General features: G+C 39.7%; 1 long non-coding RNA gene across 3 annotated transcripts in view; it reads right to left on the minus strand.

The window, feature by feature from the left end:
- LOC130904668 (uncharacterized) overlaps positions 1–27616 on the minus strand; it is a 161281-nt gene that overhangs the window by 24389 nt on the left and 109276 nt on the right. The window contains exons 3-5 of one of the 3 annotated variants that reach the window (XR_009060885.1): positions 24261–24467; positions 24110–24188; positions 18368–18668 (exon numbers count right to left, since the gene is read on the minus strand). This is a non-coding gene — a long non-coding RNA (uncharacterized LOC130904668). Of the gene's footprint in view, positions 1–18367; positions 18669–23877; positions 24189–24260; positions 24468–27616 lie in introns of those variants that run through there. The other 2 variants (XR_009060886.1, XR_009060884.1) reach the window with 2 other exon arrangements.

The raw sequence follows: 27616 nt of genomic DNA on the forward strand, positions 1-27616 counted from the left end.
AACAAAAACCAGGACCCACAGTGTGCCTTGAGGACTGGGTTGAAAACCCCTGCTCTATAGGAACCGCTTCTCTATTCCCATCCCTACTCATAAGGAGATGAAGGGCCTTTGTAATTAAGAGGAGACCGTAGCGTATAGTACTGTGAACGTTTAGGCACTAATTGATGTTTCATGATGTTGGACTTCATAGCCTCAAAGCCATATTTTTTTTGTTTAAAGGAGATGAAGGGCGCTGCAAGAGGAGACTGTGGGCTACACTTTTATCGAAAAAAGCCATACAATACCAAACAAAAACAGTGGAGGATACCTAGAGTGTCATGTTTTTATTTTTTTATGTCTAGTTGTTGGTAAAGAAAAATCATTTTAATAAAAGGGAGACTAAGGGCCTTGAGAGAGAGATTCAATGTAAACAACTGCTGATGGGATTTATTTCTTGGCATGTAGATGGAATAACTAGGATCTCTCAAAGTTACTTCTCAGAATGTAGTTTATAGTTCGGAGACATTTTACTCAAACGGAGACGAAGGGCCTTTTCAATTAAGAGTAGACCGTAGCGCATCCTACTGTGAAAGTTTCGGCACAAATTGATGTTTCGTGATGTTGGACGTTCTTCTAGGCATGTGGGTTGAAGTAAGAAGCCACATTTTATTTGTTTAAGGGAGACTAAGGGTGCTGCAAGAGGAGACTGTGGGCTTCCTTTATACAGAAAGAAGTATACAATGCTAAACAAAAACAGTGGAGGATAGCAAGAGTCATGTTTTTTATTGTGTTGTGTCAAGTTGCTGGGAAAGAAAACTAATTTTATTAATGGGGAGACTAAGGGAAGAGAAATTCAATAAAAACAAGGGCCGGTCATATTTATTTCTTGGCATGTCGATGGAATAACTAAGATCTCTGTAGTTACTTCTCTGGATGTAATTGATAGTTAGTAGACATTTTACTCATAAGGAGACAAAGGGCCTTTGCAATTAAGAGGGGACAGAACGCATTATACTGTCAATGTTTCGGCACAAATTGATGTTTTGTGATGTTGGACTTATAGGCATGTGGTTTCAAATAAGAAGCCATATTTTATTTGTTTAAAGAAGACTAAGGGTGCTGCAAGAGGAGACTGTGGGCTTCCTTTATACAGAAAAAAGTATACAATACTAAACAAAAACCGTGGAGGTTAGCAAGAGTCATGTTTTCATTTTGTTGTGTCTAGTTGCTGGAAAAGTAAAATAATTTTATTAAAGGGGAGACTAAGGCCTTCTAAAGAGATTCAATAGAAACAAGGACCGGTCGTATTTATTTCTTGGCATGTAGATGGAATAACTATGATCTCTCAAAGCTACTTCTCAGAATGTAGTTCATAGTTAGGAGACAAATTTTATTCATAAGGAGACGAAGGGCCTTTTCAATTAAGAGTAGGCTGTAGCGTATGATACTGTGAATGTGAGAAATTGATGATTCGTGATATTGGATTTACTTCTAGACATATGGTTTTAAGTAAGAAGCCACAATTTCTTGTTTAAAGGAGACTAAGGGCACTGCAAGAGGAGACTGTGGGCTGGACTTTTACAGAAAAATAACCATTTAATATGAAAAAAAAAAAAAAAAATGAAGGATAGCAAGTGTTTGATGTTTTTTTTTTTTATTATTATGTCTAGTTGCTGGGAAAGAAAACAAATTTTACTAAAGGAGAGACTAAGGGCCTCTAGTGAGAAACAACTCAAACAAGAGCCGCTCGTATTTTTTTCTTGGCATGTAGATGGAATAACTATGATCTCTCAGAGTTACTCTTCAGAATGTAGTTCATCGTTAGGAGATATATTTTACTCATCAGGAGACTCAGGGCCTTTGCAACGAAGAGGAGCATGATACTGTCGGTGTTTAGACACAAAATGATGTTTTCAGATGTTGGACTTACTTCTCACCAAGTGGTTGTAAGTAAGAAGCCACATTTTACTTGTTTAAAAGAGACTAAGGACCGCTGCAACCAAATGTGGACTGTGGTCCAATCCTGTAACCTTTAATTTGGGAGTTTAAACTTCAGATGAGAAGTTTTGGATTGAGGTAATCCACTTGTCTGGTTGTAGGAGTTGCATGGCAGCAAAGCATCCTTCCATCTGGGCAAGCGCCCTCTCTCACCCTCTCCATCCCACTCTTAATCCCCATTGAGAAGTGGTGGGGGGGTGCTATGGGCTGGCTGTGAAGACAGAGCAAGCCAAAGGCTCGGCTGACATCCATGGGAAATGTGCAGATCCATTCAGCGCTAATTATGGGCATCAATGCAGAGAGGCAGTGTCAAGGCGTTGGGATGGGGCAAGGGGGTGTGGGAGAGTTTGGGAAGGGCACTATGGGATGGGAGGGGGTCATAGACCAAAAGATACATCAGGATAAAATGCAAAAGGTGGGGAGCAATCATTGAAGTGGATATCAGCTTGACCTTGGGACAAACATTTGGATTTAGATTCACATTTCCATTACTGATAAAACAGAGTTTGGAGTATAGTACCGTCATCATCCTTTGAAAGCTAAATAATTCACTTTTGTGGGGCACTTGAACTGGGGCTTAGGTGCGTTACTCAGGAACAAGTGGAATTAAATATAGTGGTTCGTGTCAACCAGCCCTTACTTCTCTGAGAAGGTCTCAAGCTTTGGAAAAGATTGTTCATGCCACATTGTTTTCACTTTGTCCATTTTCGTTGAGCCCTTAGTCTCTATTTGGATTAAATGCCCAACCCCCACTAAAACATTTTGTTTTAGTTGTCATTTGTTAGCATATCATGTTGCAAATGATGAGTTCAAATGTTTTTATCAACGACGAAGATAACGAAAAGGTTTCCTCGACGAAGAATTTTTCGTTATTGTGATGAGCTAAAAACGTGTCTTGGGTGGCATAACCAGACGAATCCAGTTTTTGTCCGAAGCGACGTCAACGAGACGAAAATGCGACAAAGATTCTGTCAGATATTCATGCGTGACATTTTCATATAGTACCTGGAGTACATCAGCCTGAATTTTAGCAGTGCTCACCGATGTTAGAATGTGCTTCAAGCTGCGCTCCAGGCTTGCTTTTTTTTTTAAACACACGGTATGATTTCTTTTATCTTGACAAGATAGAATATGCAATGTTTGCTTTAGCCTTTTAAGGTCTGTGCTGAGTGATCATCAGACGTTACATGTAATCTTAGTGTTAGCATAGCATTAGCGTTAGCAGTAGAATCTGAATGGCGAGCATGCTCAAGAGAGAATATGGAATGTTGCTTTAGCCTTTTAAGGTCTGTGCTGAGTGATCATCAGACGTTGCATACAATCTTAGTGTTAGCATAGCATTAGCGTTAGCATTACCTTCTGAATGGCAAGCATCCTCAAGAGAGAATATGCAATGTTGCTTTAGCCTTTTAAGGTCTGTGCTGAGTGATCATCAGCCGTTACATGTAATCCTCGTGTTAGCATTAGCTTCTGAATGGCGAGTATCCTCAAGCGAGAATATGCAATGTTGCTTTAGCCTTTTAAGGTCTGTGCTGAGTGATCATCAGACGTTACATGTAATCCTATTGATAGCGCAGCATTAGCGTTAGTATTAGCTTCTGAATGGTTAGCATCCTTAAGAGAGAATATGCAATGTTGCTTTAGCCTTTTAAGGTCTGTGCTGAGTGATCATCAGAGGCTACATGTAATCCTAGTGTTAGCGTAGCATTAGCGTTAGCATTAGCTTCTGAATTACCGAGCATCCTCAAGATAGAATATGCAATGTTGCTTTTGCCTTTTAAGGTCTGTGCTGAGTGATCATCAGACGTTACATGTAATCCTAGTGTTAGCATAGCATTCGCGTAAGCAATTAGCATTTAGTGTGGTGAGTGTTGTCTTGAATTCTCAGTTTTTTTTTTTTTTTTTAACATATGGTTTGAGGCGTACAAGGTGGGTTAAATGACTTGAAATGACTTTTCCTGCTGCGTATTATCATCACAGATTTGGCGTTGACCTGTGTGTGTAGATTCTACAGTACAATAGATTCTTCTGTCAATGTTCATTTGAAATTGTTGGAAACCTTTATATTAGGACAAAAACTTTTGAATTTTACAGACGAAAACATTTTTAGTAACCTTCTCCTAATACAAGACGGAATTTGTCTGAGTTTTTGTCAGATAAAACTAGACGAAGACACATTTTTAAATGACTAAAATATAAAAAGTATTTTTGTCCAAAAGAGTAAGATGAAAATTAAAAGAGCCGCCAAAAGTAACACTGATGTGTTCAATGTGTTTTTGTAACTTTTTGTATGGAAACCCATCAAAACCCTGACCCTAACCAAGTACTTCTCGAATAGTGGGGTGCCCCCCCCCATGTGAGGTTCTGGATTAAAGTCCTTCTGGAATATCCTGACATTGCTACGAGAGTATTGAAAACCTTGCTACAATTTCCAACATTGTATCTTTGTGAAGCGGGCTTCTTAATTAATGCTTAACAACAAGGCGAAGTCGTTAATGGTGAGAGCGGTGTGCAGTTGTTGTGTGCAGCTAACATGGCAGGATGTATCTGTGGAGAACTTTTCTACAAGTCCTTCTGTGATCAAAGATAAGTTAAAATACCTTTCTTTCAAGAAAGTTTGTAGGGTTTACTTTGGAATCGCTGCATTTGCGCATTTTGCAGCTATGTTTAACGTTACGCGCATGCGTAGAACCGCATCGTTGCAATTGTTGATGGGTTGCAAAATTTGTCAGAACACCGGTCCGTGAAAAAAAAAAAAAGACCCAAATAACACCGGTCCGCGGTGCAAAAAAGGTTGGGGACCCTTGGCCTAAAGCACACGGTTTACCGAATGTGCCGGTATAGCTGGAGCACAAAGGCCCACGGTGGGTGGTTAAAAGCCCCCTGCTCTGCTCTGCTGTACATCATAACCCAGACAGGCAATTTCACTCCTGGATTTAGAATTCCTGCTGAGACGCAACCTCAAACGCCGCCGACGTCACTCGGGAAGCTTTGAACGGCTGCCGAAAAAACAGATCTTTCCAAGACATTACGACTCGAAAAATATCAAATATTCCAACCTGATGCAGCTTTTTCGAAGCCTGACCTTTACCGGCTGGCGACGAGGAAGGATTACATTTAAACGATGGGTTGTAAAACTTTTTACGTTTTTTTCTTCCCCGTCTCACTTAACTTGGTTATCCTTTTTTCGTCTGGAGGGTGAAAGTGAGGTCAAGCCAGCGGGCGCTTCTTTTCCAACGTCTGGGGAGTTTACCTTCATAGACGTCTCATTACGCATCTGATGAATTTAGGCGCTGGGTGTTAAGCTGTCGGCTGCACAAAACACGTGCTAAAAATAACACCGAAATACGGAGCCCTAGACATTACACGGGGAGCGAAAAAATTGGCCACAAAGTAACTTTGCATTATGTCTAACCACGGTCCAGAGAATATTTTTCTTGAGTGGTCCGACCAAAATGAAACATCAATGAAAACAAAAGTTTACATGTCAAAAACTTGACATTTCACTCTAAAAGATATTCTTATTATGACAGATGGTCCTCCATTTAGATATTTTTCCTTTCTTAACAAGATGCTCTTAATTCATGTAACTAGACGTGCAAATTTATAACATCTTAATCAGGATATTTTTCTTAAATCTGGTCAGATCATTTTCTCCATCTTCTTTTGAGTGTTAAAGACTACCTTAATTTTCAGACTTTAACTCATTCACTCCCAGCCATTTTCACCGATGCAACCCCCATCGCTCCCGGCTGTTTTACTGGATTTTGACCAATTTTGCAAGGCCCACAGAAAATTTTGTTCTATTGCTATATAAACATGGAACCTACCAAAAGAAAGATTAGACTCTCTTCTTTCAGCAGGAAAAAAGTGAATATCTTTTTCCATTCTTTAGAAATCAGCATGAGAAAATAGCTCAGTTTGAGCAATTTTCCAATTTCTGATGAAAAAAAACAGAAAAATTGAGCTTTTTGTGAAAGCATACATTTCAAACATAATTTTAACACAGTTATTTTTTGCTGTAGTTACATCCCAAACATCTGAATAATGTTTTCCTTTTACAAAATAACAAACAAGACAAATAGAGCTTTTGATAGCCAAGTAGTAATTTATTTACACATAAGTGAGAGATGACGCTGTTGTGGCCGCGACACTCGGGTAAACTTTTCCCTCATCGCCGCCTGTCTCAAAGATGGATTTTTTTTTTTGTCTCTGCGGAGTCTGCTCGGCGAGCCGCACGGACTCAACGGCATCGTCTGCTGCTCTGGTGGTTCCAGGCGTTCTGCTCGGTCGTCCAGCGCTTGGCATCCCGGGCATCCTCTAGGTTGTTCTCCATTCGGTCATCTTCCGCCTCCGCCGGTTCAAAGCGGAGGTTAAAATTATGGTTAAATTATTATTTATTCCTGTAAAGCCAATGCATCTAATAGTTGGTATTTTTCACCTAAATCAAGAAAAAATACATTTCAAATAATGTTTTGAACAATACCTATTCATGAATTAACATTTCTGACAAATACATTTTTTTAAAAGATTAATTCATTTGCTCCGAAAAACATAAGTATGTTCTATTTTTAATTGTTTCAGTGTCCCAAAGACGTGTTTATATGTCTTTTACGTTTGTTTTTTTTTGACAAGAGACAGCTCTGATTCAACTTAGCTCCAAAGCACAAAGCTGAAAATCCATTATAAAGCAATAAAACTGGCCTCTGGATGGCAGTAGCGCATTTGGTAAGACTCGCAACCCGATTCAACAGCAACGAACGGCCGGGCCGCACGGTGGAAGACAGAATGCACGTCCAGGATGCAAGGCGGCGGACGACCGAGCAGAACATCCAAGAGGATGCCCGGGATGTCAGGTACTGGACGACCCAGCAGAACGACCGGGACCACCAGTGCAGTGAACGATGTTGTTGAGTCCCCAAGCAGACCCCACAGAGACAAAAAAAAATCCATCTTTATGAGACAGGCGGCAATGAAGTTAACCCGGCTGTCGCGGCAACAACCGCGTCATCTCAGTTAGTTATGTGTAAATAAATTGTTACTTTACTATCAAAAGCTCTATTTGTGTTGTGTTATTTCTTAAAAGAAAAAAACAATTTCAGATGTTTGGGATGTAACTAAAGCAAAAAATAGCTGTGTTAAAGTCAGTTATGTTTGAAACGTACGCTTTCACAAAAAGCTCAATTTCTCTGTTTTTTCATCAGAAATTGGAAAATTGCCCGAACTAAGCTATTTTCTAATGCTGATTTCTAAAGAATGGAAAAAGATATTAAATAACTTTTTTTATCTGCTGAAAGACGAGAGTCATCTTTCTTTTGGTGGGTTCCATGTTTATATAGCAATAGAACAGAATTTTCTGTGGGCCTTGCAAAATCAGTCAAAATCCAGTAAAACTGCCGGGAGCGAAGGGCCTTGCTCCGGTGAAAATGGCTGGGAGTGAATGAGTTAAATATCTTAATTTATAGCTTAAAATAAGTCTGTTAAGAAAAACAGCTAACTGAAAATGAGCTTATTTCAAGAAATCTAAGGGAGTAAAATGTACTTGAAGCACTTGTAGATAATTTCACTTATTTCTAGTAGATGAAAACAAAGGAATTTAACTAGTTTTAAAGAGATATTTTTACAGTATAACTGTGCAAATTCCAAAGGAATTAAACATTTCATGTTCGTGGCTCCCTGAATCTAATTCAACATGGGATTTGCGGGTGTTTTTCTCCATTTGTTTGGGACGGTTGCGCGGTCAGGGAAAGCGGAGACCTCCCGACCCTTCTTTTTTTACACGCCGCGCTTGAATTTCGTCTCCCGACGCTTAAAGCTGGCAGCAGGGTGCCGAACAACGAGAGGCCGTGGCTGCCATCGATCACGGTGAACGGACAAACAAGACGGCGCCGCCGTGCTACATTCGACGCTTGCAAGTTGGTTATTTGGAGTGGGAAAAACCCAACAACCTGACAGTTTAGTCTTCACAAACCAAACGTGTTATGGAATTTCGGAGGGAGACGTATCAGTGTATCATTCGTTCATTCCATATATGTTTTAGAATCCAAAATCCAATGCAAAAAGTGGGCGGGGCTCAACTTGCCCGGAATCTAGAGGTAAGATTGGGCCTAAAGAATTCAGCCCGACCCGACCGATGTTCGCAAGTATTAAAGCCCGACCTGGCCCGAGCCCGAACAATTAACTTGATTTGCAGGCCCGAGACTGAAACAAACCTGAAATTTTATGTTTTAATTGTGAGGACTCAGAAGATGGAGGAAAGGGAGGAAATGCGTCAGTCAGACCTGGACTGAGCACTGCTTGGGAAAAGGGACTGGTTGCGTTTTGTGTGATCACATTTGTGACAATGCCTGTGCATAATGATAAATTAAATTAAATCTTTTGTAAGGAATTCTCCTAGTTAAACAAGACTGTGCGGATGCTGGTCTGGAAATGAGGGAAGCTCCGAGTGTGTTCACCTGTGAGTGCTTTGTGATGGTGGAGTGGCTGCTCGGTAGGGAAAGAAACTAGAGCGCTAGAGGTCTCTAAACATAAGTAGCTTCAATTAAAAAAGAAAACATCAGATAGACAGTGGTATGAAAAAGTATCTGAACCTGTTGGAATTTCTCACATTTCTGCATTAAATCCCAATCAAATGTGATCTAATCTGTCAAAATCACACAGATGAAAAAAAAGTGTCCGCATTAACTAAAACCACCCAAGTATTCATACGTTTTCATATTTTAATGAGGATAGCATGCAAACAATGACAAGAGTGGGAAAAAATAAGTAAATGAACCCTCTGCTAAAGGAGACTCAAAGAGCAACTGAAACCAATTTTTACCAAACAATTTGAGTCAGGTGTGTGCCCAATCACTGATGAGTGGTTTAAAGCTGCCCTGCCCACTATAAAGCACACACTTGGTAAGAATTGTCTTGATGCGAAGCACTGTCTGATGAGCATCATGGCTCGGTCAAAGACCTGCGATCAAGGATTGTTGATTTGTAAAAAGCTGAGAAAGGATACAAAACTATCTCTAAAAGTCTGGGTGTTCATCAATAGACAGTCAGAGAAGTTGTCTACAAATGGAGAGTTTGGCACTGTTGCGTCTCTTCCAAGAAGTGGACATCCACCAAAGATGACGCCAAGTGTTCAGCGCAGAATACTCAGAGAGGTAAAAAAGAACCCTAGCGTGTCTGCTAAGATTTACAGAAATCCCTGACACAGTCCAGTATCTCTGTGCACACATCAACTATATATATAAAACTATGGCCAAGAATGGTGTTCTTGGGAGGACTACACGGACGAAGCCACCGCTGTCTAAAAAAAAAAAAAAAAAAAAATTGTTTTACCATTTTATGTTCGCAAAAAGGCACTTGGACACTCCACGGAAGTTTTGGCAAATAATTTTGTGGACTGATGAAACAAAAGTTGAATTGTTTGGGAATAACACACAACTTCATGTGTGGAGGCATCATGATTTGGGGCTGTTTTGCTTCCTCAGGGCCTGAACAACTTGCAATCGTGGAAGAATTAATTCAAATGTTTATCAGGATGTTTTGCAGGAAAACCTGAGGCCATCTGTCAGACAGTTAAAGCTAAAATGAGGATAGGTGCTGCAACAAGACAATGATGCAAAATACAGAAGTAAATCAACTTCGGAATGGTTTGAGAAGAACAAAATACACGTTCTGGAGTGGCCAAGTCACAGTCCAGACTTGAACCCCATTGAGATGCTGTGGCATGACCGAAAGACAGCGATTCATGCCAGACATCCCTGGAATCTGACTGAACGACAGGAGTTTTGTAGAGAAGAATGGAACAAGATTAGTCCTGATCGATGTGCCAGACTGATCTGCAGCTACAGGAAGTGTCTGATTAAAGTTATTGCTGCCAAAGGGAGGATATACATTATATATATATATATATAAATATAAATATTAAATGTGATGGTTCACTTATTTTCCCCCCTTCTGTCATTGTTTGCATACTATGCTCATTAAAATATGAAAACCTATAAATGTTTGGGTGGTTTTAGTTAAAGCACAGAGATATTGGGCTGTGCCAGTGATTTCTGTAAGTCTTTAGCAGACACTCTCGGGTTCTTTTTTTAACTCTGAGTATTCTGCAATGAACCCTTGGCGTCGTCTTTGGTGGACGTCATGTGTGAAGGAAAAATGGAACCGCTCACCAACATCAACACCTCATCTCCACCGTGAAGCATGGTGAAGGGAGCATAATGATTTGGGGCTGTTTTGCTATCTCAGGGCCTGGACAACTAGTAATCATTAATGGAAGAATGAATTCAAAAGTCTATCAAGATTTTTTGCAGGAAAACCCGAAGAAGAACCTGAAGAATGGGCCAAGATTAGTCCTGCCAGACTGATCGGCAGGTATGGGAAGCGTCTGGGTGAAGTTATTGCTGCCAAAGGGGGGCCACAAAATATTGTGATGGTTCACTTACTTATTTTACCCCCTTCTGTCATTGCTTCCGTACTATCCTCATTAAAATATGAAAACCTATAAATGTTTGGGTGGTTTTGGTTAAAGCGGACCGTTTTTTCATCTGTGTGATTTTGACAAAGATTAGATCACATTTGATGGGGATTTTATGGAGAAATGTGAGAAATTTCAAAAGATTCAGATATTTTTTATACCACTGTATATCTGATGTTTTTTTTTTTAATTGAAGCTACTTATGTTGAGAGACCTCTAGCACTCTAGTTTCTTTCCCTACCAAGCAGTCCCTCCACTGTCATACAGCACTCACAAGCGAACACACTTGGAGCTTCCCCTCATTTCAAGACCAGCATCCCCCAATGAATTAAGAGTGATCGAACAGCAATATTGGGGATTTTTAAACACCCTCATCTCGTTTTCGATTTTCTAAGGTAGCTTTTTCAGACTTGAAATTTTGCAATCTTATCAGAAAGTCCAAGATATCTTGACGAGGATCCACGCGCTATCCGAAAGCTTTCATAGAATCAACCCTCAATTCTTTGTTTGTAATCATTTCATCAACTGAGAAATAACAGAAATAATCCATCCCAGATCAAAGTTAATTAGCATTTATAAAATTCGCAAATGCGATTATAAACCCAAAGTTTCATCGACCTTTAAAGACCTTTTTTTCCGGGTATATTTTTTACTTATGAGGTTTTACTTCGATGAAATGACGTCACCTTTAAAAGGTCTGAGAACGCTGAAGCTGATTTCGAGGTCACGGATCAAACTGACACTAAAAAAAAATTACTTTGTAGCCGCATCTGGAAGGGACTCAGCAAATCCATTTGCTGAAACAACAGACTTGAGTTTGCTATTCCCGCTTCCTGAAACAAACACAAATCATTTCAGGGAATTTGATTCGGAAGGAAGGGGAAAATCTAGTCTAGGTTTTTGGACGGAGAATAGCGCTGTTAACTGGATTTATTTGTGGTGAGCATGTTCACAAAGTTGGCTTTGGTACAAGCGCGTAGGTTTGGTCTCAACATTGGTAGGGACAATATAACAGCATAACCTGCATGTACACTCTTTGCGTGGGATGGGACATTAATAAGACCAAACAGATTGAGTAAACGGGGGTCAGGGCTACATTTGTCATGAATATGAACTTAAATAATTGATATGCTAAATCAGGGGTGCTCATGACGTCAATCACAATCGACCAGTCGATTGCAACACTAGTGTGGGTTGCTCGCGGCATCCCCCCACCCCAATTTTTTTGTTTGTTTTAATCTACATAGTTATTTATGTTTACCGTAATTTCCCGAATATAACGCGCACTTTCTTCCCCCAAAATCAACTTTTAAAATCATGGTGCGCATTATACACGGGTACAGGGATGGAGACAGAAATATATATATATTAGGGCTGTCAAAATTATCGCGTTAACGGGCGTTAAACATTTTTTTTTTTTTTTAATCACGTTAAAATATTTGACGCAATTAACGCATGCACTGGATGACCATCTCGCATATTGCCTCAAACAGATTACAATGAGGCCGTTTATGGACATTAAGAGTGAAGAGAATGCCACCAGCCGCTTGGGGGCAGCGCCGTTCCATACTCATGTTATTTCTTCTAAACGTGGGAGAATTAGTAGTTGTGAGACGTTTATGCTGTATTCACAATGCAATGCAAATTGCATTGTGCTCCACACATATTTCGGTATGTTTCTTTCTTTTAGTGGCAATTATGTGTCTCTTGTTGGATTTTGGGTAAGATATGTACAGATATATGTTATACAGTAAAGGCGAGTGGACACAGGCGTTCTTTGGACCGCGCCATTTATTGGCAACTCCTTCACAACAAACATACTGTAAGTATCGTTTAGTGAAAGCACAACAAAAATAATATTCCTATCTCTCCAAAAAAACAATAATGTTCACAAAAAGAAAAGCACTTCAGTCTATAGTAATGAGGCCCTATTCTGACACACAGTTAAACAACAATGCAAAATGAACTGGCATTCCATATCAAAATAGCTATGCAAAATACACGTAAAACTTAGACTTTGGTCACTCTATTTTTATTATTGTTATTTTTATTCTTATTATATTATATTATATTATATTATATTATATTATATTATATTATGTTATATATTAACTCTACTTTTGATTGAAAATGTTACAAATTTTATTAAAACGAAAACATGAAGGGGTTTTAATATAAAATTACTATAAAAAATTACTATAACTTGTAACTATAACATTTATCGTTTAAGAACTACAAGTCTTTCAATCCGTGGATCACTTTAACAGAAAGAATGTTAATGATGCCATTTGTGGATTTATTGTTACAATAAACAAATACAGTACTGATGTACAGTATGTTGTATGTATATATCCGTTGTGTGTCTTATCTTTCCATTCCAACAATAATTTACAGAAAAATATGGCATATTTTAGAGATGGTTTGAATTGCGATTAATTACTTAATTAATTAATTAATTTTTAAGCTGTAATTAACTCGATTAAAAATTTTATTCGTTTGACAGCCCTAATAAATAAATATATATATATATACACATATATACAGTGCCTTGCAAAAGTATTCGGCCCCCTTGAACCTTGCAACCTTTCGCCACATTTCAGGCTGCGAACATAAAGACATAAAATTTTAATTTTTTGTCAAGAATCAACAACAAGTGGGACACAATCGTGAAGTGGAACAAAATTTATTGGATAATTTACACATTTTTAACAAATAAAAAACTGAAAAGTGGGGCGTGCAATATTATTCGGCCCCCTTGCGTTAATACTTTGTAGCGCCACCTTTTGCTCCAATTACAGCTGCAAGTCGCTTGGGGTATGTTTCTATCAGTTTTGCACATCGAGAGACTGACATTCTTGCCCAATCTTCCTTGCAAAACAGGTCGAGCTCAGTGACGTTGGATGGAGAGTGTTTGTGAACAGCAGTCTTCAGCTCTTTCCACAGATTCTCCATTGGATTCAGGTCTGGACTTTGACTTGGCCATTCTAACACCTGGATACGTTTATTTTTGAACCATTCCATTGTAGATTTGGCTTTATGTTTTGGATCATTGTCCTGTTGGAAGATAAATCTCCGTCCCAGTCTCAGGTCTTGTGCAGATACCAACAGGTTTTCTTCCAGAATGTTCCTGTATTTGGCTGCATCCATCTTCCTGTCAATTTTAACCATCTTCCCTGTCCCTGCTGAAGAAAAGCAGGCCCAAACCATGATGCTGCCGCCACCATATTTGACAGTGGGGATGGTGTGTTCAGGGTGATGAGCTGTGTTGCTTTTACGCCAAACATATTGTTTTGCATTGTGGCCAAAAAGTTCAATTTTGGTTTCATCTGACCAGAGCACCTTCTTCCACATGTTTGGTGTGTCTCCCAGGTGGCTTGTGGCAAACTTTAAACGAGACTTTTTATGGATATCTTTGAGAAATGGCTTTCTTCTTGCCACTCTTCCATAAAGGCCAGATTTGCGCAGTGTACGACTGATTGTTGTCCTATGGACAGACTCCCTCACCTCAGCTGTAGATCTTTGCAGTTCATCCAGAGTGATCATGGGCCTCTTGGCTGCATCTCTGATCAGTTTTCTCCTTGTTTGAGAACAACGTTTGGAAGGACGGCCGGGTCTTGGTAGATTTGCAGTGGTCTGATGCTCCTTCCATTTCAATATGATGGCTTGCACTGTGCTCCTTGAGATGTTTAAAGCTTGGGAAATCTTTTTGTATCCAAATCCGGCTTTAAACTTCTCCACAACAGTATCTCGGACCTGCCTGGTGTGTTCCTTGGTTTTCATAATGCTCTCTGCACTTTAAACAGAACCCTGAGACTATCACAGAGCAGGTACATTTATACGGAGACTTGATTACACACATTTGGATTCTATTTGTCATCATCGGTCATTTATGACAACATTGGATCATTCAGAGATCCTCACTGAACTTCTGGAGTGAGTTTGCTATACTGAAAGTAAAGGGGCCGAATAATACTGCACGCCCCACTTTTCAGTTTTTTATTTGTTAAAAAAGTTTAAATTATCCAATAAATGTTGTTCCACTTCACGATTGTGTCCCACTTGTTGTTGATTCTTGACAAAAAAATTACATTTCATATCTTTATGTTTGAAGCCTGAAATGTGGCGAAAGGTTGCAAGATTCAAGGGGGCCGAATACTTTTGCAAGGCACTGTATATTTTTTTTATATAAAAAATTATATAAAAAATAATTAAACCTGCTAGTGTTATCATAAATAAATAATAAATTATGCTTTACCACTAGTATAACTGGCGGAATAAAAACATGGCATTTTAGACAGACGGGTCTATAATCATTACTTTAACCTTAGACACAGCAAAGTCATTCACTTATGCCTGTGCTTCCACATTTTTTTTTATTCCTCATCACTGTCTACAATCTTTTTTGAAGGGCAGATTTTTCTTGAGGAAGATCAACTGATTCACATGTTCATGTTTAAGTAGACCGTTTCGTGGAAACAGTATGCCGCCCTGTCCACCATTGTAGTGGGTTAATTTTTAGGTTTAAAAACTCACGATCTCTGTACCGCTTCACACTAGCTCTGTCCCATGCGAACAGATCTGGCTGCCTTCGTCACTTCAAAGTCCGACTTTTGTTTTCCTGGGTGCGCTGAAAATCAATCGCTGCACGTCGCTGGCGTGGTGCGCAAACTGTCCATTGTTTTAGCATGTTGCTTCGTTGCCACTTCTAGTTTCGTATTGGGCTGTGAAGAAAACGCTACGGAGCGTGCGTTACAGTGGTTTTGTTAGCTGTCGCGTTATGACACGCCTGTGACGATCGGGTAATGACGCCGACTACTAGCGGTTCTGCCGAAATTAATGGGAAGTTGAGGCAACCACGACGGCGGTCACAATCTAAGTGCGCTGTGTGGTGAATGACACAAGCGCAGCATGTGAGGTAAAAGCTAAATTATTATCATATTAAGCAATGGATTAAACTAGGCATTATAAGCCGATTCTTGTGCACCCGATAACCGAATTCTATCTCTACTATCGGTTCATTGAATATTTAATGGCTAATTACTGTCGAATGGTAACTTTACTATCGATACAGCTGTATCTCTCACCTGTAAAACCGGATATCCGGTCGTATCGGTTTATCGTTCTCAAGCTTACTTAATATGCAGAGTCACAGCATCGAGCTGTGATGGTCTTGGCTGTGACTGTACACGCAGGGCATCCTTGGAAGCGTAACTACAGCGTGGACGCTATTCAAAATCAACAATGGCAAGATGACAGACGATTAGTCATAACTAAATGTTGTTGTGCTAAGCTAAGAAGTTGCATTTGATACACAGAATCGGGTTCTAATGTGGCGATTGTGTTTTGCATACTGTTGCTAAACTGATTAAACACCCGCTAACTTGAAGATTAAGCGTAATGTCAAAAATTCTGAAACCCTAAACCCCTTTAATGTATTTTCATAAATCATTGGCTGCCAGTGATGATGTCCAATCCATTTGGACTGGGAGGCATAATACCAGCCTCTCCTAAGTAAAACAGATTTGACGTCTATTGTTGCGAATGGCAGTACGTGAGTAAACAAAGTGCTGTTTTTCCCGAGTCCGGTCTTTAATGCTGCATTCAAGGACCTGACTGTTCATTGTTCTCACCATGAGAACCCACTCAAGAGCTCCTTCGCGTGCACGCAGATTGTGCCCGATCACAAATGTGATGGAATCCTCCTGAGAGTGCCGATCAGCGAAAAATCCCATCGACCGGTTTTCGCAGGTGACCGAAACGTGACACCGATCCCACGGCGGCACAATGCAAACGTGTTCATTAGAAGTCCCGCTGACCATTTTCAAGATGTTTGTCACTATCATAAAAAAGCTTCGGTTTCACCAGTCTCACAAAACAATTAGAAAAATTGAATGCGGTCGAGCGTCTCTGGGAAGAGGAGTTCCATTTTCCCATTCCTGCTATTTTCTATCAAATCTTCCCACATTTGGCTTCATTTAAAGGACACGGGAACAAGAGAGGTGCAACCGACACGGTGGTCCACGTTTGAGAAGTGTCACGGTAGCTCCCTGAAGAATTCAAACGTCACGCTAAGCTGTAGACTGAGATAGAAAACTCTCTGGTGGAAAGCTGCGGCTTCCCGCTAGGCGGTCTCATGACTTGGTTGCAGAGAATTTGGCGAGCGTCCCGCTTTACGGCCATTTTGCGGCGGAGAAATTGGATCATTAAATGCGATACCGCAATGTCTTTGGGGTCTCTCATCCAGAGCTTGTCGTCGTTACGCGCCGACGTTTACGAGAGGAGGTCGGGGAAGTAGAAAAGTATCCGAGGAATGATGCACATCCTGTCAGCTGAGTGAGCCCAGTCTTCCTCCTCTTCACAGCTGGTGCTCCTAGGCCAACGTGTGGGTTACGAGGAGCTCCGACGGGGCTCGCCCTGGACTAATGCTCTTGGGTTGCCGGACCTTCTGACCTGCGGGTTAACCCATCATGTTTATCTCTCCCCGTTGCCGCTGCCATATTGAAGGCGTTAACCTAATGACCCCCGCCTCTTCTGTCATACTTGTGTCTACAGTCCCTGACAAAAGTCTTGTCGTTTATCCATTTTGTAGAAACAAGTGACAATTGAATTAACCTGACTTTTAATGATTCAAAATTGGTTTCAGAAATGGCCCATATGAAAGCTAAGACCCTCCGAAATACATTACACCCGTAATTTTCGGACTATAAGCCGCTCCTTTTTCCCCTACATTTTGAATCCTGCGGCTTATAGTCCAGTGCGGCTTATTTGTTGATTTATTTGGGTTAATAGATAACACTCTATTTGACAGCAGCGTCATAAGACCGTCATAATTATGACATGACACTAACATGGCCATTACTGAATGCTTATGACAGATGTCACTAAGAGTCATCCGGCAAATTATGTCACTAACTCCGTTTCTATCCACCTCTGATCTTTTACATCCACTCAAAAGTGACATAATTTGCCGGATAACACTAAAAAACATCTGTTATAAACATCCATTAATGCTCATGACAGTGTCATGTCTTAATGATGATAGTCTTATGACGCAGCTGTCAAATAAAGTGTTACCAAATACCATAACTTCCAATTAATAAAACAACTGGAACAGTAACTGAAGAAATATTTAGCACAGAACATGAATTTTGATTGTTATTTACATCCGTAGCGCTGCAATGCATGCTAGGAGGCATGTTGGACTACAACAGTGTTGACAGCAGAGGTTGACTCTCTCGCCCAAGGGAGCAGTGATGGCCAAATGAAGCTTCTTGAAGCTTTACAGCCAATTGGTTCAAAGCTTCATGGTGGTTCATTTGAGCTTATGACAGTCGTGTAATGCCGCTGTCAAACCAATCCAGTGAGCACAACTGCGGTTTATAGTCCAGTGCGGCTTATCTATGAACAAATGCAGTTTTTGTGTAAAATTTGGTGGGTGGCGGCTTATAGTCAGGTGCGCCTTATAGTGCGAAAATTACGGTACCATTTAATGAAGACATAAAGATCTAATTTTGGCAAGACAAAAGTTTTGTCGCCTACAGAAAGTAGTGTGAAAATTGAATAAAAATGTACTTCAAATAAAGAAATATGTCACATAACATAAGTGAATTAAGTAGTGGTGCTGTGAGATCCAAATTTAATATTTTGTATGACTTCCATGGGCTTCAGGAAGGATTCATACAATTTATTGATGAAGTCATCAGGAACATCAAAGAAAGCAGTCTTGCATGCCTCCCAGAGTTCATCAACATTCTTGGGTTTCATTTTCCTTGCTTCCTCTTTTAACCTACCCCAGACATGCTCAATGATGTTCATGTCCGGTGACTGGGCTGACCAGTCCTGGGGGATCTTGATCTTCTTTGCCTTGAGGAACTTTGAGGTAGAGTTTGAAGTATGCAATGGAGCACCATCCTGCTGCAGAATTTGTCCCTTTTTATGGTTAGGAATGTAAGAGGCAGCTAAGATTTGTTGATATTTCAGACTATTTATCTCTCAGGGTGCAGACAATTAAAAAAATGTGTGGCATTTGCCAAGGCCCACAGCCTGTCAAAAGGATGGACGCTGGAAAAGTGGCAAAAGGTGGATTTTTCAGATGAATAATATTGCAGGAGACCTACCGGAGCCCACATGGATCCGAGATTCACTCAGAAAACAGTGAAGTTTGGTGGTGGCAAAATCATGGTCTGGGGTTACATCCAGTATGGGGTGTGCGAAAAATCTGCAGGGTGGAAGGCAACATAAATAGTCAAATATCAACAAATCTTAGCTGCCTCCTACATTCCTAACCATAAAACAGGACAAATTCTGCAGCAGGATGGTGTTCCATCGCATACTTCAATCTCTGCCTCAAATTTCCTCAAGGGAAAGAAGATCGAGATCCCCCAGGACTGGCTAGCCCAGTCACCAGACATGAACATCATTGAGCATGTCTGGGGTAGGATAAAAGAGGAAGCATGGAAGACGAAACCCAGGAATGTTGATGAACTCTGGGAGGCATGCAAGACTGCTTTCTTTGATGTTCCTGATGACTTCATCAATAAATTGTATGAATCCTTGCCGAAGCCCATGGAAGTCATACAAAATATTAAATTTGGATCTCACAGCACCACTACTTAATTCGCTTATGTAACATATTTTAGTATTTGAAGTACATTTTTTGTCCAATTTTCACACTGGTTTCTGTAGGACACAAAACTTTTGTCTTGCCAAAATTTGACCTTTATGTCTTCATGAAATGATAAATCTTTTTTCAGTGAAACAAATATATTTTTGTACATTCAACAACATTTGGGAGGGTCTTAACTTTCATATGAGCCATTTCTGAAACCAATTGAATCATTAAAAGTCAGGTTATTAGCAATTATTTCTACAAAATGGATAAGCGACAAGACTTTTGTCAGGGACTGTATGAATGGGACACAATATCGCTCATTATCTTTCACAATATTGTATAGCAGCGGTTTTTTAACCTCCGTGAAGTTGGCCCCTATCTTGTCCAGGGAAACCAAGACAACGAAAGGTTTTGAACAATGATTAGATTTCTTTATTACAAATGGAAGTTTGGAGAAAACAATGTGACGGAGGATAATGTTTGTAACACAGCGTCTCCCCCGAATGGGGAGCGGCAGTGCTTAATTTGTACATCATAAGGTGCCGGAAAGCAAAGTACATACTGTATGACAGCGCAGGGATGACGAGACTGACACAGGTCCTGGAACATACGCAGAAAATGGTGCTGAAAACAGCAAATGCCCACTTTCTGTGCTGTGGGACTTAAAATCCTCTATTTCAGATAATATCAATGGTATAAATGTTATGGCAACAATTTACAATTATTTAGGTTATACTCTGCACAGCACGGGCAATTGCCCACATAACCACAGGTGGGACTTACAGTATACGGTCAGCAATTAGTTTCTCAACAGGTCTAACTTTTAAAACATAAAACAAATATCAGAGATTACAATACATAACACAAACCCATTGGGCCATTGTTATGTTGGAAAACCCAGTCCTGACCCATTTTCAATGTTGTAACTGATGGAAGGAGGTTATTCGCCATAATCTCACAGTACGTGGCCCTGCTCATCCTCTCCTTAATACAGTGCAGTCATCCAGTCCCACTGCAGAAAAACACCCCCAAAGCATGATGCTACCACCCCCATGCTTCACAGTAGGGATGGTGTTCTTGAAATGGTACTCATTATTCTTTTTCCTCCAAATAATGTGAGTGGAATTAAGACCAAGAAGGTCCATTTTGATCTCATATGACCACATGACTTTCTCCCATGGCTCCTCTGGATTATCCAAATGGTCATTGGCAAACCTAAAACGGGCCTGGACATGTGCTGGTTTTAGCAGGGGAACCTTCCGTGCCATGCATGATTTTAAAACATGATGTCTTAGTGTATTACCACCAGTAACCTTGGAAATGGTGGTCCCAGCTCCTGTCAGGTCATTGAACAGCTCCTCCTTTACAGTTCTTGGCTGATCCCTCACCATTCTTAGGATCATTGAGACCCTACGAGGTAAATCTTCCATGGAGCCCCAGTCTGAGCGAGATTGACAGTCATGTTTAGCTTTTTCCATTTTCTAATAATTGCTTCAACGGTGGATCTTACATCATCAAGCTGCTTGGGAATTGCCCTGTACCTTTTTCCAACCTTGTAGAGGTCTACAATTGTCTCTGCTGTGTTTGGACTGCTCCTCGGGGTGCATGGGGTGGACAGGTGTTTATATGCAGCTAAGCGCCTCAAACAGGTCAAAAAGTCAGACTCAAAAAGTCCATATCCACTCCCCTTATTTAAGAGTGAAGTTGGCATTTCACATCTTTCGCATATAAATAGAGTTCGCATACCGCTGATGGTACTCGTACCATACTTTGAGAACCTCTGTTATACCAATACCAGCATTCATTTCTTGTATTAAATCAAGTTACTGCGTTCATTTCAAGTCTCCAATGAAAAATGGTGATTTTACGGTCCTTAGCTTTATTTCTTCATCAGGCGAGACAGCCACCATTTTACACCGTCACGCAGTGGTTAATTTGTAAATCATAAGGTGCCGGAACGCAAAGTACATACAGTGGGGCAAATAAGTATTTAGTCAACCACTAATTGTGCAAGTTCTCACATTTGAAAATATTAGAGAGGCCCTTTAATTGTCAACAATGGTAAACGTCAACCATGAGAGACAGAATGTGGAAAAAAAACAACTGAAAATCACATTATTTGATTTTTAAAGTATCTATTTGCAAATCATGGTGGAAAATAAGTATCTGGTCTATACCAAAAGTTCATCTCAATACTTTGTTATGTACCCTTTGTTGGCAATGACGGAAGCCAAACGTTTTCTGTAACTCTTCGCAAGCTTTTCACACACTGTTGCTGGTATTTTGGCCCATTCCTCCATGCAGATCTCCTCTAGAACAGTGATGTTTTGGGGATGTCGTTGGGCAACACGGACTTTAAACTCCCTCCTCACCCCATGGTGTCAAAATGATAAGAACGGGGAGCAAAAATCCCAGACCCACACGGCGGGACCTAGTGAATGACCTACAGAGAGCTGGGACCACAGTAACAAAGGATACTATCAGTAACACAATGTGCCGCATGGGACTCAAATCCTGCACTGCCAGACGTGTCCCCTGCTGAAGAAAGTACATGTCCAGGCCCGTCTGACGTTCGCTTGAGAGCGTTTGGATGATCCAGAACAAGACTGGGAGAATGTGTTATGGTCAGATGAAACCAAAATAGAACTTTTTGGTAGAAACACAGGTTCTCTTGTTTGGAGGAAAAAGAATACTGAATTGCACCATACCCACTGTGAAGCATGGGGGAGGAAACATCATGCTTTGGGGCTGTTTTTCTGCAAAGGGACCGGGACGACTGATCTGTGTAAAGGAAAGAATGAATGGGGCTATGTATCGAGAGATTTTGAGTGAAAATCTCCTTCCAACAGCAAGGGCATGGAAGATGAGACGTGGCTGGTTCTTTCAGCATGACAATATCCCAAACACACAGCCAGGGCAACATAGGAGTGGCTTCGTAAGAAGCCTTTCAAGGTCCTGGAGTGGCCTAGCCAGTCTCTAGGTCTCAACCCCATAGAAAATCTGCGGAGGGAGTCCGTGTTGCCCAACGATAGCCCCAAAACATCACTGTTCTAGAGGAGATCTACATGGAGGAATGGGCCAAAATACCAGCAACAGTTTGTGAAAAGCTTGTGAAGAGTTACAGAAAACGTTTGGCTTCCGTCATTGCCAACAAAGGGTACATAACAAAGTATTGAGATGAACTTTTGGTATAGACCAAATACTTATTTTCCACCATGATTTGCAAATAGATACTTTAAAAATCAAATAATGTGATTTTCAGTTGTTTTTTTCCACATTCTGTCTCTCATGGTTGACGTTTACCATTGTTGACAATTACAGGCCTCTCTAATATTTTCAAATGTGAGAACTTGCACAATTAGTGGTTGACTTATTTGCCCCCACTGTATCACAGTGCAGGGATTGACGAGACGGGCACAGGTACCAGAACATACGCAGAAAATGGTGCTGTAAACAACATGCAAATGCCCACTTGCCATGCTGTGGGACTTGCCAGCCTCAATTTCAGATAATATCCATGGTATAAATGTTATGACAACAATTGACATAGGAGCGACGACGAATGAGCCATGTCCACTGATCATTATTTTCTGTACATGAGAGGTGCCGAATCTGCCCAAATAAGTCCCGGAACACAGGGGCGCCAAAATCAAGAGGTGCCGGATCTTGTTCCGGCCGGCATGATCCGGCACAAATTAACCCCTGCCGTCACGTGATCCTTGTCAGGTTGCGTGTGCTGAAACAATGTAAATAAACTAGGCCTGTCAAAATTATCGCGTTAACGGGTGTTAATTAATTTATTAAAAATTAATCACGTTAAAATATTTGACGCAAGTAACGCAGATGCCCCGTTCAGAGAGATTTAAATGACAGTACACAGTGAAACGCTCACTTATTGTGTTTTATGGAGTTTTGCCACCCTCTGCTGGCGCTTGGGTGCGACTGATTTTATAGGCTTCAGCATCCATGAGCATTGTGTAAGTAATTCTTGACATCAACAATGGCGGGCTACTAGTTTATTATTTGATTGAAAATTTTACAAATTTTATTAAAACGAAAACATTAAGAGGGGTTTTAATATAAAATTTCTATAACTTGCACTAACATTTATCTTTTAAGAACTACAAGTCTTTCTATCCATGGATTGCTTTCACAGAATGTTAATAATGTTAATGCCATCTTGTTGATTTATTATTATAAACAAATAGTCCTTATGTACCGTATGTTGAATGTATATATCCATCATGTGTCTTATCTTTCCATTCCATTTACAGAAAAATATGGCATATTTTATAGATGGTTTGAATTGCGATTAATTGTGATTAATTACGATTAATTAATTTTTAAGCTGTAATTAACTCGATTAAAAATTTTAATCGTTTGACAGCCCGAAAATAAACATGGGGTCAATTGACTCATGACATTCTGAAGATGAATGATTAGATCAAGGACATGGCAATAGTCCTTAGATAGACCTAACCGTAGATGCCTAAAATGAAATGAAAACTCTCGTGCTTCTGCAGGCTGGCAGTCAGGTGGGCGGCTCCGGTCCGGGTGACTGCCACAGGGTAGCACGGCTCCCCAGCTCACCCACTACACTTCCCTCCCTGATCTGCCCAACGTGCTCTGGACTTAGGGGGGAAAGCCGGGGATTATCTTGGTTGCACTTCCACCCTTACCACCCACTGCCTCCTTACATGGCTTTCAACCCAGCCTGCACCTGCAAGGTATTCAGACTTTGTCACTGGTAACCAAGTTAGCACTTCCTGGATCCAAATAATCTTTATATTTCAAAAGATTGCTCGGTCTCTCATGTCGAAAGGGCCTTCATAAAGATACAGAATCAATAGTGGTTTAAAATGTGAAAGTCTTCATTCAAGATTTTTTATAAAAGGACAATATACTTAAAATTTAGGTTTTTAAAAAGAGCTTTTCAGAAGATTGAGTAGTGTTTGTGCAGGTGATCGCTTGACACATTCAATCTAATTGATTGTACAGACAAGAGCTACTTAGAAATCCTAGTCTCAGTGACAGACAAGTAAAAATACCTGTTTTTCACATTCAGGTTATAGTTGAGATTCCTCGTTAGTTACCCGATCCGTCCATCAGTCATCACTCACGACTCGACTAAAGATTAGAAAGAGCGAAACGTCTGTAAGAGCATGTAAAACTTCCTTGTGACTGAGTAGAGTAGCTCACGTTCCGCGGGTTCTGACTGTTGACGTGCGTCTCGCAAATACCCTGCGAGCTTCCTCCTGTTCATGATGTCATGCTTCGTGAGCGTTGAGAAGGATCTTATCAGCGTGCTGGTGGAGGAGCGAACGGTAGCTGCTGATAGGACGCAACATGAAAAATCAACCTTGGCGATCAGATGACATCAGGTGGCCTGTGATTGACCTGGCAGAGCTGCGAGATGAAAACACAGAGGATTTATTCAATAACAAATACGGAGAGAAAACTGGAATGAATTACTTTATTGTGATTCTAAGCTTCCGATGCATAGGGACAACATTTGAAAGAAAGTAAAATTAGTCAAATGGCTTGAAGGCTTCATTTTGGATCCAAACCGAAATGTTATCAACGACCAAGAAGCTACCATTGTTTTCGCACTATAAGGCGCATCTGACGATAAGCTGCCACCCACCAAATTTGTCACGAAAACGGCATATGTTCATAGAAACGCCACACTGGACTATAAGCCCATAAGCGAATTTTAAGGGGGGCCAGGGGGGAGCCTGGTTTGCCGAAAAGTGTCATTGCATGTAATTGACATTCCTATATATATATATCTATATACATCTCTCTCTCTATATATATATATATATATACGTATATACATATATATACAAAAATCAATGAAATTAACAAAAATATATATTTTTATATTGGGTCAAAATTATTTTTCGAACAGATCATGTGACTAGCACCTTAGACGGTCATTTGCATGGCATAGAATTTTCAACAACAACAAAAAAAAACATATATATATATATATATACCGTATTTTTCGGACTACAAGTCGCTCCTGAGTATAAGTCGATCCAGCCATAAAATGCCCAATGAAGAGAAAAAAAACATATACAAGTCGCACCGGAGTATAAGTCGAATTTATGGGGGAAATTTACTTGATAAAATCCAACACATAGAACAGACATGTCATCTTGAAAGGCAATTTAATATAAAAATACAATAGAGAACAACATGCTAAATAAATGTACAGTGTACAGTGCATGAACAACGAAATGTGAATATACTGTCCTACGCTACGGCCTGTCCTGGCTATACAGCGAACTCCCAAAAGACAATGCTGGACGTCCGTATAATTTGCTGAATCAATTTGGTCCTCGATAGAAAACAGGTTCGCATCAACGTAAATAAATGATAATTAGGTACTATTAGTAATAAGTAACAGGTTAGCATGCGTTCGCTATCATTAGCACGTCGTTCAAACAACCACACAACTGGCTCTAAGTGTCCGATCGCGGGTGGAAAACACACAACAACAACAGAAAAGATGATACACGCAGGCGTTGCCTCTGTAGAGATGATTTAAAAGCATAAACAATGAAAGTAGGTTCGCGTCCGTCTATTCTCTCTAGCTAACTCGCCCACAGTGGCGCTCACTCACTCAGAGCTACGTAGCTGTCCGTCTTCTTCTGGCGTGTCACGTAAACAAGTGCGAGTGCGCCCTCACGTGGGCGTGAAAGCGCCACAAACTAAATGCATCCATTTCAAGATAAAAAAGTCAATAATACAATTGAACATACACTGCCAAAGGCAGAACGCGAACGTGGCCATAGCTATAAAGAGTTATTCAGATAACTATAGCATAAGAACATGCTAACAACTTTACAAAACCATCAGTGTCACTGCAAAACACCAAAATAACATGTGAAATTATATCATAATGTGTTAATTCCACACATAAGTTGCTCCTGAGTATAAGTCGCACCCCCAGCCAAAATATGAAAAAAAACCGCGACTTATAGTCCGAAAAATACGGTATATATATACATATATTAGGGCTGTCCAACGATAAAATTTTTTAATCAAGTTAATTACAGCTTAAAAATTAATTAATCGTAATTAATCGCAATTCAAACTATCTATAAAATAGGCCATATTTTTCTGTAAATTATAATTGGAATGGAAAGATAAGACACAAGATGGATATATACTTTCAACATGCGGCACATAAGTACTGTATTTGTTTATTATAACAATAAATCAACAAGATGGCATTAACATTAACATTCTGTTAGAGCGATCCATGGATAGAAAGACTTGTAGTTCTTAAAAGATAAATGTTACTACAAGTTATAGAAATTTTATATTAAAACCCCTCTTAATGTTTTCGTTTTAAGAAAATTTGTAAAATTTTCAATCAAAAAATAAACTAGTAGCCCGCCATTGTTGATGTCAATAATTACACAATGGTTCATGGCTCATGGGTGCTGAAGCCTATAAAATCAGTCGCACCCAAGCGCCAGCAGAGGGCGACAAAACTCCAAAAAACACAATTAACAAGTGGACATTTCACTCTGCTGTCATTTTAATCTGTTTGAGCGGGGCATGTGCGTTAATTGCGTCAAATATTTTAACGTGATTAATTAAAAAAATTAATTACCACCCGTTAACGCAATAATTTTTACAGCCCTCATACATATATATATATATATATATATATATATACATATATATATATATATATATATATATATATATATATAGGGGAGGGCAATTTTAGTTTTCAAATTATTTTTTTTTCTTAGATTGAAAAAAAAATTTTTTTTTTTTTTTTTTTTTTTTTTTTTGATTGAAGCAACTTTTTGGGGGGATTGAACAAATGTCCTCCCCATAATATGGCCCAAACACAAAAAGGATTGCTTCAATCAAAGAAAAACTTTTTCGATTAAAAATTAAGTGTTCAAATGCAAATTTTTCAATCTCAAATATTTTTTCGCATTCAAAAACTTCTTCTACGGTTGAAATTTTTCTTCTTTTGATTGAAGTGATTTTTCTTTGTGAAAATACTTTTTTTTAAGCAACTTATTTTTTGATTGAATAATAAAGACAAACCTCCTAGCCAAAATGTGGCCCAAACTACAAATCAACATTAATACTTCAAATTTATTTTTGCATTCAAAATTTTTTTTTAGTTGAAGTGACTTTTTTCTGGTTTGAAAATATATATTTTGATTGAAGAAACTTTTTAAAGCAACTTTTTTTGGATTGAATACTAAAGATACAAATGTATCTCCACATGGCTCCACCCAGGGGATACAATTTTTGACTGGGGTCACTACATTGGCACGACACCAGCGGGCATATTATATTCAACGAATAACGATTTTGGTGAAAAGTATTGCCTAAGCAGCCTGATTGAGAATTCCCCTCAAAAATGATGGGGGAAAAAAACACTCATTGTCAACTTATTATTATAAATATTCTTGTAAGTTAATTTAATTGCTGACACTACGTTTCGGGGTCATCAACATGTTGTGCCCCCCTGCCCCAAAAGTCAAACTCCGCCTATGTATAAGCCGCAGGTGTCT

This window comes from Corythoichthys intestinalis, chromosome 16, assembly GCF_030265065.1.
Source record: "Corythoichthys intestinalis isolate RoL2023-P3 chromosome 16, ASM3026506v1, whole genome shotgun sequence".
NCBI classification, from domain to species: Eukaryota; Metazoa; Chordata; class Actinopteri; order Syngnathiformes; family Syngnathidae; genus Corythoichthys; species Corythoichthys intestinalis.